At 37.4% G+C, this 25,160-nt stretch overlaps 1 long non-coding RNA gene across 1 annotated transcript in view; it reads right to left on the minus strand.

The window, feature by feature from the left end:
• Window positions 1-16,039: 16,039 nt before the first annotated feature.
• The window catches only part of LOC133534521 (uncharacterized), a 48,769-nt gene continuing 39,648 nt past the window's right edge, over window positions 16,040-25,160 (minus strand). Inside the window, exon 3 of the long non-coding RNA XR_009802044.1 lies at window positions 16,040-16,521. This is a non-coding gene — a long non-coding RNA (uncharacterized LOC133534521). The remainder of the gene's footprint in view (window positions 16,522-25,160) is intronic.

Consider the following 25,160-nt stretch of genomic DNA (forward strand, 5'->3'; position numbering starts at 1 on the left):
GAATACCCAATACCTACCTACGTATATATTTATGGACGGGAGAATGGACTGACTAACCTGTTTAATATAATCAAATAATCATCAATTGCAGGACCTCTTCTTCAAATAGTGTTTTGCGAAAGCGAATGCACAAGTTATTATGTATATGTAACACACTAATAATTCAATGTAATAGGTAAGCTTTTAAAAATTGCAGGCGAATATTTTGCTTTGGGCTATGTGCGAAGTTGGTGGTGTGATAAGCGACACCAACGCACGCCGTGGTGAAGATATGAACTTTCGTGGGACGACATTTTCATACAACTTGGCAGCTGCCAACTGTTAAATAAGCAATATGTCCAACAGCCGCTATAGTGGCGCGGCGCTAATCATATACAATAAATATTAATAAACAAATCAAAAAATTTAGTTGCCTACTTATTTGTAAATAAATAGCTGTGCTTCTGCACGCCATCTAACGGTGAGTAGGGGAATTAATTGTTTCAACCGTCCTTAATGCATTTATAATAAAATGCAATAACAGTAATTGGCAGTTATTTAACTGACTTTAGAATTCATTTAAATATTTGAAATTTCTTATGTAACAATACACTTCTTTTTTGGGCAGTCGCGTAAAAATAGAATAATAGACTTAAAAATATCTTCAAACACTGCAGTATTTACATGTCGCTACTCACCACAAGGTGGCAATGGAACTAAGCACTTGTAAAAGTACATTTTAGCTGTTCCAATATTTATTGAATTTCAGCATTTAGGAAAGACGGGTATTTTTTTATTCAAGAAAACTTATCTAATAAAGAGAAGACTTAATTCATTAAGTGGTAAAAAGGTAGTAAACGCTGGTAAAAAGGGATTAAAGGGGTTAGGCAGGTTGTGGTCGTTGCTGGGTACTAATGAAAGAGAGAGCTGGTCAATAGGTTGTTTTATGCCAATTTAGACAGATCAGCAAGGGAAAATACTGCCCCCTTCGTAGCATTTTCTGGCCCGTCTCAGGGTGCGGTTCAGGGGTTTACGCCCATTCCTACGCTATTAGCGGACTAAAATAGTTATTTATGATACAAGATTGAACACATAACCTGTATACGAACGTCGGTCTAGCGGGTTAGACGCCCAATCTGCATCTACATACCCTGTAACAGATAACGTTGATTTCTCATGATTGCAAGGAATAATCCATAGTTCTTTTTAAATATCGAAGAACACGCTTCGCCGCTTTCCAGTGCGTTTCAGAATAATAGTTGTTGAACTGGCTTAATAGGCTTACTGCATGGGCAATATCTGGTCTTGTGCACACCGCTAAATACATAATGCATCCAATCAGGAGAGTCAGGATCAGTCTGTTCTCCCTTTTCAAATTTCAAGCAGGTCTCTAAAGGTGTGTTCACAGGCTTGCAGTCCGCCATATTAAATTGTTCTAACACTTTCTGTATGTAATTTTTCTGATCAAGAGTAATTTTATTTTTATCTTGAGTCAATCTCATACCCAATACATGCGTAGCACGACCAAGATCCTTCATTTCAAATATTCTCATCAGTTCTTCCTTCAGCTTTTTCTTCTCTGGTATGTCTTTACTGAAAATCAGAATGTCATCCTCATCAACATCATAAGACTACCACTATCATCCGATTTTATGTAAACACAGGGCTCGCTGAGTGATTTTCTGAACTTGAGGACTGTTACAACCTCATTTCATATCACCTATCTTTTACCATAGAGAACATCATCAACGGCGTTCAATATGTCATATCTGTCACTTAATTTTTATTGTCAACATATGAATAAACTATTCTATAAATCTTAATGAATATGTAATTTATATCAGTGGCGACGAGGATTAAAACAAAACTCGTCACAAAATGAACAGCGAACAATTTGACAAGTTTCTTACATTGCAAGCTTCACAACAGAAGCAAATCTCAGACATATTACAATTGCTGCTATCGCAACAGCAAAACGCAGCTGCCGCGGCTCCTACACCAACAACGACAAACGGCACGGAGTCACCTAGCTTTTCGAATACTAACGGTAACAGAAACAATGTTTACAACGGTTTTAAGAGCGACAAATTCAATCCAGATTTTTCGACTGCGGTATCGTCTGATACCGCAGTCGAAAAATTTATTGAATAATTCGAAACAAAATGCAAACTTTGGGGTGAGGATGCACGCAACATACAGAAGGAACTACTTTTCACCTGCCTCTCACCGGAGATCTTTCACGAAATAAAGGTTGCACTTACACCACACTTTGAAGACAGTACATACGCGGATGTACGAAATAAACTAATGGACCTATTTAGAATAAAACGCACAAGATATAGAGCATTAACGGACTTTTGGAACTGCATATGTAAAGAAAATGAATCTATGGAACATTACGCTAACAGGCTGAAAGAATTAAGCAAAGATTGTGGCTATAGCGATGATCTACTAGAGCGACAGTTACGTGACCGATTTGCAACCGGGCTAAACCACGAACAATTACAGATCGATCTTAAACAAAAATGGCCTGATCTACAAGAAATTCAAGAAGGTAAGATGAAAGAAGTGACTTTCTCTCAGATTTTTAGCGTTGCTCAATCTCGGGAACGAGCAGAAGGCGATACAGACACACAGGCCAATGTCAATAAGATTAAAAGAAACTCCAAATCTTACCAGAATACATCACCGCGCAAATTACGGACCCATCAATGTTTGAGATGCGGTGAGCCCGAAAGACACCCATTAAACCAATGTACTGCCAAAACACATACATGCAAACAGTGCAACCACCAGGCCATTTCGAGGACTGCTGCATCAAATCAGGTAAAGCATACTTACCTAATCGAAACTATAAACAAACAACAATTACCAAAAGAAACAAGCTGCACAAACTTAAGCATGACAGGAGTAGCAGCCACTCGTCTCAATCTTCCTACTCAGACGACAGCGGAGATGAAACGGACATCGTCTGTCAAATAAGTAAAACGAACAGCAAGAACAGCAAAAAAATTGATGTTTTCATTAACGACATTCCCTGCACGATGGACTGGGATCCCGGTTCTCTCTATTCGATCATTAGTACGCAATTCTGGGCGCGTATCGGAACTCCTTCCCTCATAAAGGCTCCCAGCTTGCGCGCATATGGAAATACAAGACTCAAACCAAAGGAACCTCCGATCCAGTGGGCAACACCGACAGTTAACGTGGTGAAAACCAATGGCCAGATCAGAATCTGTGGTGATTTCCGCAGCACACTCAACCCTGTTCTGATGACACACGCACACCCTGTTCCTTTGTTTGATCAACTACGCCAGAGTCTAGCGGAGGGTGAAAAATTTTCAAAAATTGACCTAAAAGATGCGTACCTACAATTTGAAATTGAGCCCGAATCTAAACAGTTCTTGACAATATCGACACACAAAGGATACTACACCTACAACCGAATGCCATTTGGCATTTCCACGGCCCCATCAAAATTCCAACATTATCTTGACAAGCTTCTGGAGGGATTGCCAAATGTAGCAGTCTACTTTGATGACATTGCGGTTACAGGAAAAAACGACAAAGACCACCTTGAAACACTACGTCCCGTATTTGAAAGACTGGAACAAGCTGGATTAAAAGTCAATTTAAAGAAATGTACCTTTTTACAACCAGAAGTAGAATATCTTGGGCACACAATTGACAAAAATGGAGTACGCCCTACAAAATCAAAGATAGAAGCTATCAGCAAATCTTCCCCACCAACTAATGCCAAGGAGCTACGATCATTCCTTGGATTAGTCAACTTTTATGAGCGATTTATACCACACTTACACAGTATATGCGCCGATCTTCACACACTAACAGAGAACAGAATGAAATGGCAATGGACCAACAAGGAAGCTAAGGCTTTTAACGTGCTAAGTTAATGATTGTTCATTCAAAATCACTTGTAGCTTTCAATGATAAGTGCCCACTTTACCTAGCCTGTGATGCTTCAGAGAAGGGCGTGGGCGCAGTCCTTTTTCACCAATCAACCAATTGCTTTCGCATCACGAAAACTCCGACCAGCAGAGTCAAAGTATTCTGTCATAGACCGCGAAGCTCTCGCAATATTTTTTGGGATTAGAAAATTTGACCAATATCTTCGTGGCACTAAATTTACATTAGTCACGGATCATAAGCCCCTGATACACATTTTGGGGTCTCAACGAAACTTACCCAAACTCGCCAACAATCGCCTAGTACGATGGGCTTTAATAATTGGCAGTTATGATTACGATATTAAGTATACAAAAGGTTGCAACAATCTCATCGCAGATTATTTATCCAGGATGCCCAATCCAGAGGAATTACCTTCCAAGTCTGAACTCAAGGTCCACAAAATTGTAGCGCGACTGCAAACTGATAGCATTGGCGATCTTGCACTATCTGAAACCGTTATACGAGATGAAACGCGAAAAGATACTACGCTTAAACGAATAACTAACCTTATAAAAACTGGTTGGCGTGAGCATCAATACTCAAACGATGTAAAACCATACGCCCGGAAGCGCGATGAGTTGTCACTAGAAAACAAAATAATTATGTGGCAAGGCCGTATTATTGTTCCTGACACTCTGAGGAAACCGACCCTAAAATATCTGCATCTTGGGCACCCAGGCATTTCAGCAATGAGAGCACTGGCACGTTTTTACGTTTGGTGGCCAACTATAGAGGAAGATATAGACACACATGTAAAGACTTGCCACAAATGCCAGGAAAATAGGCCTAATACTTCAGATCTACCAATCTTCTCATGGTCCATGCCAGACCAAGCCTGGGAAAGGATTCACGTCGACTTTGCCGGACCATTCGAAGGTTCATATTGGTTGGTTTTGTCAGATGCTTTTTCCAAATGGATTGAAATCAAGCAGATGACCAAAATAACGACAACCAAACTATGTGATGAACTGGATACAATTTTCACTACCTTTGGTCTACCCCAATTTTTAGTGTCTGACAATGGCCCCCAATTCATTTCTAAAGAATTCCAGGATTACTGTGAAAAAAAACGGAATTAAACATATCAAATCGTCACCTTATCATCCGCGGACGAATTGATTAGCCGAAAGGCTTGTGAGGACTTTCAAGGCCAGAATGTCGTCAAGCACAAAATGCCTCAAGAAACGTTTAGAACATTTCCTTTTCGCTTATCGCATCACACCCCATAGCACAACTGGCAAAGCGCCGGGCCAGCTAATGTTTGGAAGACAACTAAATTGTCTCCTTGACAATGCCAGACCAAGTGCTAAACGTTCATTACAGTATAGACAAATACAAGCGAATGTTAACTCCGCTGACCAGACTCCAAACTATAGACCGGGTGATGCTGTGTATGTGCGAACAGCCGCGATGGGAGCCTGCCACGGTCTCTCGACATTCTTATGTTATTAACACTCCAGTTGGGGTTGAGAGGAGGTATCACGCACATCACATACGACCCCGTCTCCCTGACCTAGAAGAAAGCCGAGCTGAGAGAACTCCTATGGTACCAGTTACATCGTCAACACCAGTATTGCAAGCCAATGGATCGACAGTGCCATGCCCAGGGTCAGAAGCTGGAGCGGAATCTCATGCAGAAGTTGCCTCAGTTTGCTCTCCTCAGAATGAGGCCGGTACGGCCACAGCCGCTACACCTATGGCACCGCGTCGAAGCAGGCGTACCATTAAACCACCTCGTCGACTAATTGATGAGATGGACGTTTAAATCTTTAGGGCGAACGAATGTTACAACCTCATTTCATATCACCTATCTTTTACCATAGAGAACATCATCAACGGCGTTCAATATGTCATATCTGTCACTTAATTTTTATATGAATAAACTACAACATATGAATAAACTATTCTATAAATCTTAATGAATATGTAATTTATATCAAGGACCTTCAGGGCATTATCAATTTTGTCATACCAGGCCTTTGATGCCTGTTTCAGTCCATATACTGCTTTGTTAAGTTTAAATACGTAGTTTTCTTTACCTTTGACTTTATACCCATCTGGCTGTTCCATACTTTCACTGTGTCCTTTTAACAACAATTCGACGGTTCCATGTCCCTCACTATGCAACTTTTCTTTATTCGCCACTGTTACTGAACGCGGAGTTTCCAAAACATAATTTTGCAATAACGTTTTATCGTTTGACATATGATAAGTTGAGCCGCTGTCAATGTAAAAGGAGTTTGACTTAACGTCAACTGCCAAAGCGGTTAGCAACGTTCCGTTCCACGCTTTTTCAGTCTTCTCACTGCGTTTCTCACTTTTATTGGCTTTGTTTGGACAGTTTTTCGCATAATGATTCGGTTTCTTACATATGAAGCACTTAACCTTCGATGGATGTTTGTTGACACTTTTTGAGCTAGAACCCCGGTTTGTAAACATAGAACTTTCTTCGGTCTTATCGTCTCGTCGTAAATTTTCTTGTAGTAATTTACTTTTTACTGTTTCACTGCACAATTTAATGTTAGAATTTTCCAATGCCATAATAAGTGGATCATAGTCTGGTGGTAGACCACTTAACAGGTCCTCAGTATTCTTTAATTTCAAGGACTTGAACGTTTTAATGATTTCATGGGGGTCAGTATATTGGAAGTATAATTCCATGCTGCATTTCTTGACATTGTTTGTATCTAAGTAAACACCAGCCTTTGCTACAGAGGAGTTCAAGTTCCGTGTAGCATCTGTGGCTATGTTGGTGAAAAAGTGTTGAAAGGCGCCAGCAACATCCAGGTCTGCAGACAATATTCGGTCTTGAACTTTCAGTCTGTAGTGGCCATCACGGGGTTTCGTTTTTCCAGTTTCAGTGTTTATTACAGTCCAAGTAGCTTTTACTTTATTGTCAGCTGACCTGACTTTCTGACCTATAAAGGCAGACTTAGCCGCGGCGCAGACTTTCTTAAACACTTTTGAATATTTTCTTACATATTCTGCAAAATTCTCGTCATGGTTAATGCTCCTCATTTCATACAGGTCATACAATCTATTCCTACTCTTATGGATGCCCACTGTGGCCCATTCACTAAACCTTGTTTTCAGTGATCCTTGCTTTAGAGTCTTTGTTTTAAAAATATTCTTGTGAACGTCATGTATCACATTCGACAGTTCCTTGTATAGTGTATCAGGATCTTGTCCACCTGTAATCAGTGCTGGTACCTTGGATATAACACCTTCTCTAAACCTTTCCATTCGACTGGCAGTGATGGGTCTATATGTAAATGATTGCTGTTGTCTTATAACATTGACTTGGAAATAGGCTTTTTGACCACAGTGATCAGAGTTGAAGCAGCTAAAGATCTCTTTTTTTATAACTTCACAATTATAGAATACATTGTCCAAACATGTCGCCGTGCTAGCTGTAATCCTTGTGGGCTCGTTGAATAGCGGAAACAAGTCAAAAGACTGATAAAGGTTTAGAAGTCTTACAGTGTGTGCATGTGTGGGATCTAATATATTAACATTAAAGTCCCCACAAACTATTATCTTCTTACTGCTAACAAAGACTCGTTTCAACGCATCTTCCATCACGGATTCAAACTGGCTAAAATCCGACGAAGGTGGTCTATAGACACATATTATAATGTGACTCTCCATTTCCACACATGATATTTCTATAGTTCGCTCGATAGAAAGTTTGACTATGTCGTTTCTTTCCTTGCATTTAAATTTTCTTTTCACTATAATCAATGAGCCCCCGTGAATGGCCGACTTTCTACTGAACGAGCTAACTATATCATAATTATAAATATTGAGTAATAACAATTCATATTCCTTGAGCCAGTGTTCCGTAATACACATAATATCTACATCTAGAGATTCTAAGAAGCACTACGGTCTGTCAACGGAAGCTCTAAGCCTTGTTAAGTCTTACTTAAACCAAAGAACCCAGAAAGTGGTTGTAAATGGAACAGAGTCTACTGGAATGACTGTAAAGCTCGGAGTTCCACAGGGTTCAATTTTGGGTCCTTTTCTCTTCCTTGTATATATAAATGATCTGCCGAACCTTGTAAAACATAAATGTGAGATAGTCTTATTTGCTGATGACACCTCACTAATTTTCAAAGTTGACAGGAAACTGAGCGATTATAGCCAAGTCAATGAAACTTTGGAAAAGGTACTAGAATGGTTCACAGCAAATAACTTACTTCTTAATGCGAAAAAGACGAAATGTGTCAAATTTTCGCTGCCGAATGTAAGAAAATCTGAAACTATCATCACATTAAATGGCGAAACGCTGGACCTTGTCGAGAATACGGTTTTTCTGGGCCTTACTTTAGATAGTAAACTGCAATGGGCCCCTCACATATCTGCCCTGGCGAAAAGGTTGAGCTCTGCCGCGTATGCAGTAAGAAGAATCAGGCAGTTTACTGACGTGGAGACAGCTCGCCTAGTTTACTTCAGTTACTTTCACAGTATTATGTCTTATGGCATACTGGCGTGGGGCAAAGCAGCTGACATAGAAACCATCTTCGTTCTTCAGAAGAGGGCAATCAGATCTATTTATAACATGGCTTCTCGTGACTCACTGAGAGAACGATTCAAGGAAATAGATATTCTCACAGTAGCTTCACAATACATACTAGATGTGATAATGTATACGCATAAGAATATAAAGTCCTTTAAGAAACTGTCCGATATCCATAGTTATAATACGCGAAATAAACATAAGTTAGTAGTCTCCAAGTTTCGTCTACAGAAAGTTAAAAAATCGTTCATGGGAAACTGTGTAACATTTTATAACAAAGTACCCTTAGAGGCATGGAACCTGCCCTATACTTCATTCAAGCAATACGTCAAAAATGCACTTCTCAAAAAGGGATACTATAAAATAGATGACTACTTGGGAGACACGGAATCATGGCCAAGTATCCAGTCTCAAAAGCTGTAATAGTTTTGCGTGCAGTGTCCCGGAGAGGCATATGGCGCTGTTGTTTCTAGCTGTTCAACCTTATGTATTAATGTTTGTTATGTTTTAGTTATTTTGATGATGACATTGACATATTAAATACATAGTAGTTATGTATTCTGTAGAACTAGTTTTAAGATTGTTAGCTTAACAGTCTCTTGACGTGAAATATGTATTTCATACAATTTTTTATTTTTTTTTATTCTTTGACATTTGGAGAACCTTTACACCTCCAAATCTTATTATTGTGTATTATTATTTTTCTCAGACCGTGGGGACCTTATACATCTCCAAACTTAATGTATTAACCGTGGAGACTATACGTCTCTGTCATATTGTATAATATACTTGACTTGGTACATACTAGTTATGTACAGAATGTAGCATTAGTTTATGAGACTGCTAGTTTAACAGTCCAGACGCGGTTTATTTATTATAAATTTTATTTTGACACTTGGAGAGACTTTACACCTCCAAATTTTATTAGTATTAGTATTCTGACATTGGGGACCTTTTACATCTCCAGATTTAATGTGTTTTTAACCATAGAGACTATACATCTCTATTGTATTGTATTAATTATTTATTTTAAGATTATTATAATGTAATGTTTACCCAGGTATTGGCTGTTGTATTTATAAATGTTGTTATGTATTTTTCATGTCACTATATGATGTTACTATAAATGTTGTATTGACTTGTAAAAGAGCCCTTGAGGCCTACTTGCGGAATAAATTTTTGAATTTTGAATTTTGAATTTTTGAACATAATTACTGACAGGAAATCATCATCTAATGGAGAATTTATGTCTCGTAGTTGTTGATCTAAATCAGTGATCTTCAAGAGATACGCCTCCATATCCTTAAATTGCTCTAGTTTCAATCCAAATAAAGTACGTAGCAGTCCTAGTCTTCTACATAGCCTTTTATCTTCGTAGGCGTTTTTCAAATTGTTCCAAGCTTCGTATCCAGTCTTTGCGTTACGTACATGTGAAAACGATGACGGCTGCACCATCAGGCATATTTTTGCAAGCGTTCTCTGTTGTTGACGCTCATCGCTGACCTTGGGGTAGACTCTAACTGTATGCAATCCCATAGATTTTCGTGAATCAAGTACATACGCATCAAAAACTTCCAGTTTCCATAGTTAGCTATGCCACTGAGCTTTTCAAAATTGACTGCGATCCCAGAACTTGACGTGGAAGACGAGGTCGTCGTCGGCAAATTTTCATACGACATTTTTGAATTAAATTTTGGACTTTTTGCCGAAAACTATTTACGTACTAATTATTCGCGTATCCTGGGCCCATAACCTATTGGGTTTGGAGTGGAATTCTACCAGGATTGAATAGAGTAAAACATTATTTTGTCGCAGACAGCAAAACGATACGTGTATTCATTTGTTTGTAAACTGACAAAATAAAGAACCACAAACAAAACAAAATAGCTTCCGGCTAAGGAACATTGGGTTTAAAACCTGTTTGGTTTATGTTCTAACAGTGCCACAGGAAAAAAGGTCTTATACCTGATGGATATTTAGCCACTTACCATAGGCTCATGCTCATCCGAGCTCAATTAATATTTTTTCACTATATTTTAAACTTTCGAAATTAGCAACTCCATAGAAAAAAAATGCCCTAGGTGGAATTTTGCTCCAAGAAGAAAATATGATCATCATTATAATTTCAACGATTTTCTACACTTTTTAAATTTGTATTTGTAAATAATATAAAAAAGTAATTAAGCTACCGATTAAAGATATAAAATTCACTTTTTTTACAATTAAACTTGTTCAGTGTTGAAAATGATACCCAATACATGAACGAACAAATTACTTGGTTCAAGTTTTGGACACAATATTGAAGACATGAACTATCAAAATTAATACGAAATTCATGTATTGTAATTGAGCCCAAAAGATGAACTAGTAAATTGTCATAGTTCATCAAGATATTAGTTGAACAGCCCATACTAAAATAAACCTGGAAATAACTGGGTTAAATAAAAGGAAGCTTTGTTCATCTTTTAGTCAAAAAGTCAAGGACTAGCCATCTATCAATTTAAAACATAAATTATGAGTCTACCTTTTCTATTAGATTTTATACAAGCATTTGAAAAAACAAGCCCTTGACCAAAAGTTGACCGCCGTTCATCTATTACAATATTGGAACCGTAACTTGAACTGCAAATATTTCAATAAAATAAGATAAAATATGCAATACTTGATAACGAAAACGTTAGTCTATACCTTTAAACGAGCAATTCTTGTATATATATATATATATATATATATATATATATATATATATTCCGAGATCCCGGAAATATGTATATATATATATATATATACATATTTCCGGGATCTCGGAAACGGCTCTAACGATTTTGCTGAAATTTGGTATATGGGGGTTTTTGGGGGTAAACAATCGATCTAGATTAGTCTTATGTTTGGGAAAACGCGTGTTTTCGAGTTTTCATGCGTTTTTCTTTCGACGCAGAATATGGTCGCTAATTTCGTGTTGCCGGCCACTGTCCGTCTGGTCCAGCGGGTTAAGACGCGCACTGCTAAACGAGTGTTACGGGTTCGAATCTCGCCCGGTGACTAACTTTTGTTTTTTTTATATGTTCAAGTTTATATATAATTTTTAATGTTTTAGACAAGTTTGATTTAGTAAAAAAATGTAGTTAAGATTATCACCTATACACCACCATAATACAATAAATAGTTATAACCGAGCAACGCTCGGTCGCCCAGGTACTTCAATTTTATACGCAATCATAAGCTTATACTTTGAAGCGCTAATCTTATTAAGATTTCCATACAAATGGCGATTTTGGTGTGGACCGCGCATTTGACGACCGCTCTCAGCCACACGCACAGCGCAATTGTCTGGGAGTTTAAATGTCAGCCTCGGCAAAGTATTGCCGCGTTAGGAAAAAATACCCTCGGGTGCGTAAAATAATTCACGATTTACTTATATCGAACTGTTCATCTTTTGGGGGCCGGTCATCTTTTGATGCCACTACCCTAGATAATAGGTACCTCATGTCATTATACAGGCTGTTTATTTAGTCACCCGCAATAATTTACGGGGTGAATATATAGGTTATGGTAAGTAACTTTTCCATGACACCAACACCGATTTCGTGCAAAAATATTGGCTGCTTCACACATTTTGGCTGTCTGAGCTTGACATTTTCTATGGGAGAGTAATTTTTTAGGGTTCCGTACCCAAAGGGTCAAACGGGACCCTATTACTGAGACTCCGCTGTCCGTCCATCCGTCCGTCCGTCACCAGGCTGTATCTCATTAACTGTGATAGTTAACCAGTTGAAATTTCTACAGATTATGTATTTCTGTTGCCGCTATAACAACAAATACTAAAAATAGAATAAATAAAATAAATAAATATTTCTCACCGAAGTTAAGCAATGTCGGGCGGGGTCAGTACTTGGATGGGTGACCGTTTTTATAGATAATGGTACGGACGGAACCCTTCCTATGCGAGTCCGACTCGCACTTAGCCGATTTTTTTATTCGCGATTTCGGGATTGGTCCCATAGTAAAAGTTGCTCAGTATGACCTATATATTCAGCCAGTAAATTATAGCAGTGACTAAAAAAACATCCTGTATGTGCGAAGTCTCAGTACAATCCAACACGTAGTTTTAAAATGAGGGATCGGTTGAAAATACCCCCAGTGTAAAAAGGTCTCCGTTTTGCATCGTATTAAATCCTACAAAGGGACAGTTGGTTTTGCCGTCCAATATAGTATGACTTTTAGCAACACATACTCACACATTAAATAAAGGTTAAGTCTGGGTCTACGGCATTTGGAATGTTGTCAAGTTGCGAATTATGAGTATTACGACCCGCAGAGGGCCAGCACACACATTAGATGCCTCGTAATTGTCATTCGAGACCAGATATCCGTTTACGCCAAAGGTTACGGTTATGGCCGTTATGGGGAAACAAAATTGAGGAAGCGCACGAATGTAATGCTCAAATTTATATTTAGGTAATTACAGTCTAAGATCATTTCAGTCTTTAACTTTCCTACTACCTACTAGGTACTAACCCCCTTATACATAAACGCCGTGTACTAAAGTTACGATGCCGCTAATCATCGTTTATCCCTTTCCGACGTATTGGTATGATGGAAAGGAACAAACGATGATTAGCGGCATCGTAACTTTAGTACACGTTTATGAATAAGGGGGTAAGTACTTATGTTACTAGATCATATAACTAGACTTTAACACCGTGATTATTGCCATCTCGTATGCTAGAATAAGTTTTTGGTTTATCGCTGACAGTATATTTCTTTCCACAGCTAGGCAACTAATAGGTACTGATCGAGACAATTCTAACACCTACAAACACAATTAGTTTGCGTGGCCACTAATAAGGTAAACAAATACATATATTGATAAAGACCAAAAACCTTACCCACTTCCAGAGGACCTAGAAACTTGATATTTGGCAACAAGGTAGGCTATTAGGTGTACATAGGGGAAAAATCTGAAATTGAAAAAATATCATCTACTACATAAAATTTAAAATGCCAGAAAGGGAAAAAAACGAAGGACGGAGCGAGATGGCGCCTCACAAAATTTTAGGAGTTTAGGTGACACGTTTCTCGAATACGGCGCACGTATCATGAGAAAAACCATGCAAATCTATTGTTTAAATATGAGAATAGAACAAGAGCATCATAATTTCCGTTTTCGCTGTGTATTTACTTCACAATCAGCTAAAGAAATTTTCATAAAAGTCTTCATTTTACGACGATCGGCCATTTTCAGGAACTTTCAGTTGGTTTCGGTGGTTTCGTAGTAAGTATCGTAGGCCAAATTTTGTTCATTATGTTGGTATCCTGTTCTATCCGTGTTTTTTACTCGAAGTATAATTAAATATCAAAAATGCTGTCAACCTTAGTCTATGACCAAACCAAAGGATACAATAGGAGAAGAACGATAAATCCATAAATGTCGCTTTCAAAAGTTCGTTTATTTATACTAGAGGCGCTCTCTTTGTATCTCAGTACTAAAATTGACAACCGGTTTAGCCAGGCGGGCTGTGGTAGGTAGTAATTCAGTTCTAGCTAGTGGTTCTGGGTTCGAATCCCGGCGACGGAATTTCTTTTTGTATTTTTTGTTTTTGTTGGGGTGAGCTTTTTAAATTAAAATTTCTCAAATAGAAAAACATTATGTTACATATTAATCAAAGGCATCAAAGGCATCACAGGCATCTTTTATCCTTACCTTATAATTATTTATATATTTTGAAGTTATTTCAATATAAAAGGTAACAAAAGAGTTATCATTTATTTATTTATTTAACCTTTTGGCCGCCGGACCCTGTCCGCCAAGACGCTCACTCACACGCCAGAGCAAATTTTAAGTAAACAACTAATAAAAAGTTTAGGGATTGCAAATAGTGATATCGATATTTATAATTAATGGTGGAATTCTTCGCAATTTGGCTTATTTATTTCCAAACTTTGATTTCTCTCAAAAATTCTAAAACTAAACAGATTTACTAAACAAGCAAATGTTGAAAATAAAGGACTTTATCATGAAAAACAACCGCTAAACATTATCGATTCATGAAGTAATATCCCCGCACTAGTCTGTACGAGTACTTAATAGCAGCTGAGCAATTTAATAATCCCAAATTTAAAACTCCGCGAGTATATACCCGAGCGCCAAGAGGGTTAAAGCGTCGTAAATACGTGGAACCAACCGCTAGCAACTACTATGGTAAAAGGACACGTAGTTATATCACACCGCGAATATTTAATGAGCTATCAGTAGAAGACGAATGTGCTAGTAAAAACATCTTTAAATCAAAAATTAAGAAGTTGCTAATAGGTACAACGCATGTCTGAATAAATAAATAGGATAGGTAATTATACTACTTATACTGTGTTAATATGATATAAATATGTATTAACCTTAGTATTATAAGTTAATCATATAATTTAGATTAAGGTACTAACGTTGAAAATGAGTGCCTCATTTCGCCGTTAAACGCAAGTTTGGCGAACATAACACAAGTTTAAAATGTACCATACTATTTGTGATAATAAATAAAAATCAAAAAAAGTAGTCTTTTATACATGCCAACGGCGCGCATGGCTCGTCTTTAGTTCAGACTGACAAATACTGTTTACGCGCGAGCTAAGTAATAATAGCGTCTGGGTCAACGGCATAAGCGCTTGTCGGTACGTAAACTTTATAAACGTAAGATTAGAGACGCGCATCGTGTGTCGATAAATTTACATACTTACCGGAGCGTTTTCGGAGAAAAATAACAGGTGGGTTGAATTATTTCAAAGAATAAAAAACAGTAATATTTAATCAGTAATTTATTAATGGAATATTAAATACATAACATATAATATATAATTTTGGCCAATTATCATATATACACAATTACACATATATAATATATACACCGCGCTGGTTTTGGTTTCCATTAAATTCAACAGGACGTTAGGTTCATTAACAGAAGCTAACTGGTAGATCGCTTTTTGAGCCGCACTACACTAATATATCAAAATAAACTAGTGGCTCTGGGAGCTGTAGACCTTTCGCGACATGATGAGAAAACGCAAAAGTGAAAATTATTATCACTGTCAAGTCACGATAGTCTTAAGCGCCATATACGCTATTTGCACTTAAGCCCTTTAGGGCAATTTCCGCATTTTACATAATTTCCAAAAACTGGATTGACAAAAAAAATTGGTTCATCATAGAATCTGGTTACAAATTTTCACGAGAATCGGTTGAAAATTGCGACCTGTAGAGGAGAACATCCGGACATACAAAAAGCAAATCGAGTTAAAATGTAGACCTCCGCTGTCGCTGCGGTCAATAATTTATTCGGCAAGTAAACCGAAATGGTAATTAACTATGGAAAATTTCCAATATGAAGAGGGGGCAAAATTAGAAAGAGCTAAAATCGTTTCTTTCGAGCTCAATTCAAAACATTTCTCTTTTTTTTTCATAGTAAAAAAAATACGTCCCCCTCCCTATCTCCGTAGTTTACCGAAGAACAATTATGTCATTTTTACATACTTAATATTAACATTACTATCAATTATACAGGAAAAATATAAGCCATCCTCTATCTTGGTAACTTTCTTTTATTAACGAAAAACATTTCCGAATTCACTTTGCAAGTTAACCAATTTTACGTGTGGAAATGTCTATGAGATTACATTAAAGACACCTTTTTTCTAATAATAGAACAATTTTTGAAATCGGTTCACATGATAGAGAATTATCCTCGAAAAACCAACATACATACGTGCATTACATCGCGCAAATTAGACATTTCGCCGATGGATGGCGCTGTACACAATTATACTTTGTATAGGTACTTCTGATGAAAAGACTTTCGCCTTTATAGTTACGCAAGATAATTCAAAGTTCTTTCTGAACTCTCAGTGTGGGAGTAAATGGAACTCGCACTTGACCGGTTTTTTAAATTAATCTTCATGCCTTATTTTCCAGCCTGTGTTGTTGCATTAGTGCCATTGCCAGTGGTAAACAGTGTAAATGGATCCAATGTAATCATTTTCAAATGCTTCCAAAAACCAAAATATTCCTTTAAAAAAACAGCATAAATGTACATAAGTATTTATTATAAAATAATTAATTTATAATTGACAATTTATTATTCCGCGGTCACCTAAAGGACCATGGGCAAATTTGTATGGGCACTGTCCCCACCCACCAACAGAAACGAAACATGTCTCATGATTGGCAACCTGATGATATGTTACTATGACGAGGATCGCCCTATGCATGGGTTTTCTTGGAAAACTGTATTTTCTTCTTATTTATTTTTCGCTCATTTCATGGAAAGTTGCAGGCAGAAGGTTATAGAAACATTATGTTACTGGCAATAATAAACAAACTATGTGTCTTAATAAAACAAAAACAAAAATTCGCTTAGAGCTGTATATTTTTTATATCTACAATATCTAATACTACTTTACATATTAGACATATTATCACTTATCACATTGTTAACTCAAAATTCATCTAATATTACATTACTTATGAGTTCTGCTGGCAGAATAAAATCAGTATGCCTAAGGGCCGGTACAGACGGACTGAAACTCGACTGCAACTTGTATGGGAACTGCACGTCGACGTTGCAGTTGGAGTGCAGTCGGCATGCAGTTCCCATACAAGTTGCAGTCGAGTTGCAGTCCGTCTGTACCGGCCCTAATGATACTCTGATAAGGAAAAATCAGAAATAGATGTCGTTCGGGTACTATTTAGAATAAAAGTTAGGTTTGACATTCATTTGCATTTGGCAGTTTTTTTTTTCATTTGGCGGGTTTTTTTTTATCTCGCACTGTTATGGAAAATCGAAGATGTCTGGCCTAAATATATGTATGTATAGTAGGAACATTATTACTATAACCTTCTGCCTGCAACTTTCAATGGAATGAGCGAGAAATATATAAAAACAAAATACAGTTTTCCAAGAAAACCCCATACATAGGGCGATCCTCGCCATAGTAACAAATCATCAGATTGCCAAGATCTATTGAATGAGACATGTTTTGTTTCTGTTGGTGGGTGGGGACAGTGCCCAATACAAATTTGCCCATGGTCCTTTGCGTAAATAATTAGGCGAACTAAATTAACATGACATTGACAGATAAATTATACCATAAATAGAAAAAAAATAGTAACGAATATATGTCGATAAAATGATATCGATAATTAAGAGATTGCAATTAGGGTGAAGTCACCAAAAATGAACAGTGAAGCGACTACACCAACTTTAGATTTTTTTTACATATGTTATAACTAATTTTTAACAACTTTTATTTTTTTATATGATTCAGCAGATAATCTAGATTAGAATATATTATTCCAAATGCTCATATTGTAATTCAGTATATTTAAAAAAATATTATATGTTGAAATAGGGCAATTTGCCCAGAAGATGAACCCGGTGCCCTAACTCTGAACGTTTTGACCCCAAAAGATGAACCAGTATAAAACCACAATCAAGTACCCTAATATTGAACGACATGATGACAATAGATGAACTAGTATAGAGTGTAACTTTGCCCCTTTTGATAAATTCTGCCCACTGAGCAATTATAGTCAGCAGCGAAAAAAGTGGCCTTAAAACTAACTAACTAACTAACTGCTTTGGCTCAGCGATCCAAAAAGAATCTTGTCCTCCGAAACGAGAGAACGCCACCTGTCCCGATCCAGCGCGGTTTCCTGCCATGAATTGGCATTCAGCCGACGTAGGTCCGCCTCCACGACATCACACCAGCGGTACCTGGGGCGCCCGATCGGTCGACGGCCGGTTGGTCGCCCCAAGTACGCTTCCTTGACAAGAAAAACTCAGTTTAAATTCTTTGTACCAGAGAGAGGATTATTTGTGCCACAGGAAAAAAGGTCTCATACCTGATGGATATTTAGCCTTTATAGACTCTTGATCATCCGAGCTCAATTAATATTTTACACTATATTATAAATTTACGAAATTAGCAACTTTGCTCTTTAGAAAAACAGCCCTGGGTGGAATTTTGCTCCAAGAAAAATAAACAAAAAAAAAAACTTTTTGTTTTTCGCGTAAAGTCCTCGTTTCGATGCTCTGCAATTGCGTTACGTGTTATTTCTAAAAGAAGAAAATAACTTTTTTGGTGATTTTTGATCACATGAACAACGGTTTCCTTTAAATATTTCAATTATATCTAATTATCTACTAAGACCTTGTTTTTCATTGTAAACAAAATGGCGGACTGCAGTCCTGCATCAATATTCACGCTCCAAACCGCAGCCAAGCCACAACGATGCTGCGCGGCGGACTGCAAGCGTTTGCAGGCTTTGCAGGACCTCAGAGGCATTCTACTTGGGTGTTGTAGGACGCTACGCAGTCCACGACCACATATAAAATTCTACATAATGAGGCGGACGGCGAGGCGGACTGCAATGTAGGAGTGTGAATGCAGGCTTTATTCTGAAAGCACCTCATAGTCTGGCGTCCACTAGGCTCTCCGAGGCGAATCGAATCTAATATCAATATTTCGTCTTCTATATATTTATGAAACTGCGTCTATTGACGAAGAACCGCGGCGCGCCGAATCAAGCCAATTTACCGAGCGCATCCAATCTACTGTGCAGCTGTATCAAGCAAAACCGATTATTCGGATCCTTGGTCTTTCAGACCAAACAGCCTTACATCCTTCATGCTAATAACCCTAAAAAGACTATGTGACAAAAAAGACACGGACACGGACCTAAAAAATATATAAATCCACCCAAACCAACATGCCTACAGTCCAGGTAAATCAACTGACCGGAAACTTTGACAAGACCAACTTTAGCAGCATTCAGCAAGCATTACAAAGACATGGAAGCAATCTGTTTGTAACCGAATGGATAATGAATATTCTCTCAATTTTCTTCGCACACAAATGATAACTGGGTACCTACATACGAAATGGTTGGCCTTTTTGGCACAAGACTGACACTTGTAATGGCTAAAAGATCTAAGTTCATACATTTGACAGTTGTCTATTGAAGTTTTGACAGTAGGTAGTCTAAAGCCTCCTTCAGACTATGCGCGTGAATCGCGGCGCGACTTCGCGGAGCGAACATACCGCGACGTTGACGTAGACTCCACACTCGCACAACTTCACGGCGATTTCGCAGTTTGGTTCGCGGCAAGATGACGCCGAAGAGTCAGAATTCAAACTGGGAACTGTCAAATTGATTTTTGGTTGATCAAGTTCGCACCTATTCGCACCGAATATAACCAAGTAGCCGCCATAGAAGGTTATGACAGTACAGATTAACCGACTCGTGAGCGAATCTCGGCGCGAAGCGATCGCGAGTGTGGAGTCTTGCAAGTTCGCGCTTCGCGTCTCCTTTGACGCGGGCTAAATACCGACAAAAAACGGGGAATAAGGCGCGAAAGCGTGAACAATTTACGAAATCGACGCGAGGGCCCCCCACACTCGCGTTCGCGGCTTCGCGCACGAGTGTGGAGGGCCCTTAAGACGAATCATTTGTCAAATCTAGCGATTATAAACGAATTAGTTGAATCGATTTTACTGCTGATTTTTTGAAAGTTTGTTTTGTTTCGTTGCATTATTATTTAACATTTTTTCTCATCGTATTACATTTTATTGCCATTTTGTTTTAAATTGTATCGTTTATTATTTTTTAATCAATTTTGTCAACTTACGGAAATGTCATATGAATCAAATCGAATATCGAAATATTGTTTTAAGTACTTGACACATCCAATCATTATTAAGGAATTTGATTAAAAAAATCAATAGGTCATGCGCGTTTACGGTCTACGGGGGTTATCATTTGTCAAATGTGTGAACTTACTCGTAGATCTCACAGACAATAGGCATAATCCTGGATGATAAACAAACACCTTGACAATAAATTAAACAAAGCAACAGTAGCATTTTGGTAATAAAATAATGCCAATGATCAGCTACGGCGCGGTTGTTTGGTGGCCCCGCACCCAGCTAACTACGTTAATAGACAAACTAAACAAAACACAAAGACTACAGTGTGTGGCTGCGACGGACTGTATGATAACTACTCCAACTGCGGCGCTAGAAATAATGCTAGGACTCCTGCTGTTACACTTATACACGTATACATGGTAAGTACGTTTAAAGAAACTAAATGGCATATATAGTTAATCTTCAAAAAAAATGTTTTTTTTTTAATAATTAAATGTTGCATATAGCGTTGTTGAAACACGGGCATTACATTTAATTCAACCAAACAATTAAAGACTGTGACATATCAATGCCATTTCGAACAGCGATCGCCCGAGATATTACTTAGGTTAGTAGCCAATGTATTAATGTGTAAATGTATATTTATTATACGCACTTAGATCTTATCCAATCATACTATCAAGTAAAATTAGCTCCGGAAAGCCGAAAACTAATTGCTTTTACGACTATTTAACACTAGGCAAGAGCAAAAGAAACGTCTCCCTCAAGGGATGACAATTTCACCTAGCGCGTTTTCACGTGTCATGACTGTGGCAATGTCAGGACCAGGGCTCGGAATTTCACGGCAAAACAAAAGACTGTCGCAAAGTGAAATCCAGGTCAGTACACACAGCAGCACATGACATTTTATTTGGTTTCTGATAGTGATGAGAGTAGACAATCATTAATTTCTCGACATTCTCTGGGAATAGGCAGTTTCGTTTATTACTATAAAGCCATTTATGTATACTAAATGATCGTTGAACTTCACTCGACTTCAAAGGTGCAAATTTATAAAATTCATTGTAATTGGTATGTTGTTCAGCGGTGGCAGCATGGTTCCATTTTTACGGTTCCGTAGCCAAATGGCAAAAAAACCTAACCCTTATGGATTCGTCGTGTCCGTCTGTCTGTCCGTTTATGTCACAGCCACTTTTTTCCGAAACTATAAGAACTATACTGTTGAATCTTGGTAAGTAGTTGTATTCTGTGAAACGCATTAAATATTCATACAAAAATAGAAAAAAAAACAATAAATTTTGGGGGTTCCCCATACGTAGAACTGAAACTTAATTTTTTTTTTTTCATCAAACCCATACGGGTGGGGTATCTATGGATAAGTCTTTAAAAATGATACAGGTTGAGTAAGTTTTTCAGATATTTTGCGTAAATTTTCGTAATCAGGATTTCGGTCTAGAACAGCTTCAAAATTGCCTATCTCCGGTAAAAGTTCACTCCAATTTATGTAACAACGTAACAACGAACAGTGTTCAGTATTAGGAAAGATTCCGTAATGGACAATTACTTCGTAGTTGCCGCCAATGAAATTTACCTCCATTTAGCGCTGTCGCGAATTATTATAATATATTCGATATCGATAAAAAAATGTTTCTAACACTAGTAACATCGCGACAGGCTTTTGTTTTGCCGTGAAAATTCTGGGCTCTGGTCAGGACTCAACTATGAAAAAATGCTTCATTCATATAGATGACCGCGTTTTATTTGGAAGAAATTTGGATACAACAAAAACTTACTATACGTATTTGATAGATTTCTTCCGATACGCTGTACTCAACGATAACAACAAATTGAACAATCACGTGCTGCCGCGCTCCCATAGAACGGGAACGGGCGGGAGGGGTTTCGCGCGTGTCTTTTGTCTACTTAGGGCTTGTGCACAAATCACACGAGGTTTGATGGGGGGTAACGGAAAAATCACGACAGATCACATTGGGGGAGGGGAGATATAAGGAAACCTCACGTATATTTTCCTACAGTGAACTAAACTCAGAAAAAAATATACCACATGAGTAGTCTACCACTTTTACCACTATCTACCACTTCACATTTCAAAATAGCCAGTCTTTTTTACGACATTTTGGAGCGCGTATAATAAATATACTAACCTACATGAAATTCATAACGCAAATATAATAAACACTTTTTACAAAAATAAAGTAAACCGATTTCAAAAAGGATAAAATAAAATATTATCCTTTTATAAGTATATGCGTTACCAACTGATATGTTTGAAGTCGGTGCCAAGCCAAATTTAGAAGCATAATATTATCGGTATACCTATTAGTATGATACAATATAATCGTTTATTTGCCGTCATAATTTGTAAAGATGTATTTTCAAACTGACCATAGCACGCAAGTGTGGAATTGAGACTGAGTTATTTCCACTCCCTTATCCAGAGAACTTCATTTCAAATTATAAAACAATTCAAGGACCGTATTCAGAGCTAAACTTTTGACCTTGATGCCAAATTTCACCGAAATCGATTCAGATGCTTAGCCATTAAAAGGTAATAAACTAAAGGTAAAAAACGTAAAGAGACAGATATAATTTATTCCATATTTATAATACCTATTACAACAATTTTAATGTGATTTATAGATATAAAGCTGATTATTTTTTACCGGTATTGTTACTATTTGGCTTGGCACCGAATTCAAACATATTAGTTGGTAATGCATATTCTTAAAAAAGGATAATATTTTATTTTATCCTTTTTGAAGTCTGTTTACTTTTTTATGTAAAAGTTTTTATTTTTCAATTTTTAATTTTAAGGCATTGTTTAGAACTCATGAGAGTCATGAGTGACGCGTGACGCATGAATGAAAAACACCATCATGTTTAACACTAAATTGGATACATACCTTTAATAAATAACCAGGATTTTCCACGATTAAATCTAGCCTCCGCCCCGCCACTGACACAATCCCTCAACCCTCTGATCACTCAACCTCACAGAACATCAACCCCTGATCACTGAAACCCTTGACCGTGTACCACCAAACCTTCAACCGCCATTCCCCAACCCCTCGACCCCAGATCATTTAACTTCTAATCCTAACCCCCAATTCCTCGATTTCAAACCCCCGACCTACCACTCACAACACTTGAATAGGCCTTATTGAAGTTTGGTTGATTGTAATCTCTTAAGATTAAACTCATAATACAGTTTATTTAACGTATTTTTACTACCTAAACTTATTTTGTACCATCTATGCGAATTATAGATATTTCATTGTTCATACCCCTAACAAGGAAGGTCTAACGGTCCATTGACAATTTACTCCGCAATTTTAATACGTCTATAAAAGTTTCGGTTTCGGCCGAAACTAGAACCAAGACCGATCTTTCGGTTTCGGCAAAAACACATGTTTCGGTCGGACACTACTATGTAGTACAAAAAGTAGTACTAAAAAGTAGTAGTTAGTAGTAAAGGTACATATATATATGTACCTTTGTTTTTATATAAAAAAATGTATAAAGCTCATTTTATTTTAAACAATTTAATTGATATTTTTTATAAAACTGTGATCATTATTATTATATACCAAATGTTGATTGTTATATTTTCATACTTAACTATACTGATTTACACGCATATTTTATTTTATTTCATACAGTTAAGCCTTATTTTGATAATTACTTCCAGATAGTATTGTTCCCAGTAACTTTGGAAAAATATCCGGTAGTATTGGGAATATTACCGGTAACATGGGGAATTTACTCTATCAGAGAATCCTTGACTGTTTTATGACTGTAGATAATAGCATTATTACTTATTGAAGTATTTAACACGAAAAAGACGTAAACATTCTAATTATTTTTTCACAGTTACTCAATCTTACCGATCGCGGGTAATATTACTGGTAGCGTTACCGGGAATATTTCCACTTTGAGTAAATTACTGGTAACGAACGACCCATCACTAACTACGACCCACTGATGGCGCTAGAAAACAGCAGTGTTAAATTGTCGAGCGAGCTGGTAAAGCAACAGTTATTACAAGAACCATAGAAATAGGATAGTATAGAACGACTGTCAAACTTCAAAAGTGTGACCAAAACTAAAATGCAAGTGTGTGCGTAAATTGTCTATGTGCGAACAAAAATAGTGATGTCATGTTACAACATATTAATAATCTATCGATGTTTAACTGCTTTATCGCCTACTTTTAATTACCTACCTACTCGCCTACCTATAACAAAATTATAGGTATGAGTATTATTAATACTATTAGACCCTATTAGCGCCCAAGCAGACGCATAGTAAATAACAATACTGATAGTGATAACCGAGGCTACAGACGTTACAGTCAGCATCAAAATGGTCAAATATATACACATGTGTATATATATATTGTTACTTATTTTACAGCACATATGGAGCTACTTTACCGCACTAGTGCGATAATTAGCACATTACGTAACTATGTAAAAATTTAAAGGGCCATATGTATTGTAAAACGTTGTACGATACATTTACGAATAGGTAATTTGCAACTCGTGTCGACTTAAAATCGTATCGCCACTTATTGCAATTTTTTTTATTTTTTGCACATGGTTTGGTGTTCTGGGATGTTTAGTAATTAAAATACTCGCTACTTGACTAAACTGCTAACGTAGTTAGTCCGAACAAGCTTTAAGGAACGCGGTGCTGTCAGTAAAGCAGGTGACTCACGTTGATAAAGCAGGTTTCTGTCGTATGCGGGTGTGAGTGGTGTAACATGTGCAATGTCGTTAACACAAATACGTGCCAAGTGTTAACAGTAGGCGCAAAGAGTTGACATACCAAAGAAAATTTGAATTTCGCGCCTTTTCCTACTGACAAGTTGGGTTGGGTGTGTATACGCTGTGTACAAGTATATGCTGTCTTGTGTTTCCTTATATTGGCGGTAAAACCGTGGAAAAGTGGTTAAAATGTAAGTACTGTGTTGGAAAGT

The sequence above is a fragment of the Cydia pomonella genome, chromosome 2 (assembly GCF_033807575.1).
Source record: "Cydia pomonella isolate Wapato2018A chromosome 2, ilCydPomo1, whole genome shotgun sequence".
NCBI classification, from domain to species: domain Eukaryota; kingdom Metazoa; phylum Arthropoda; class Insecta; order Lepidoptera; family Tortricidae; genus Cydia; species Cydia pomonella.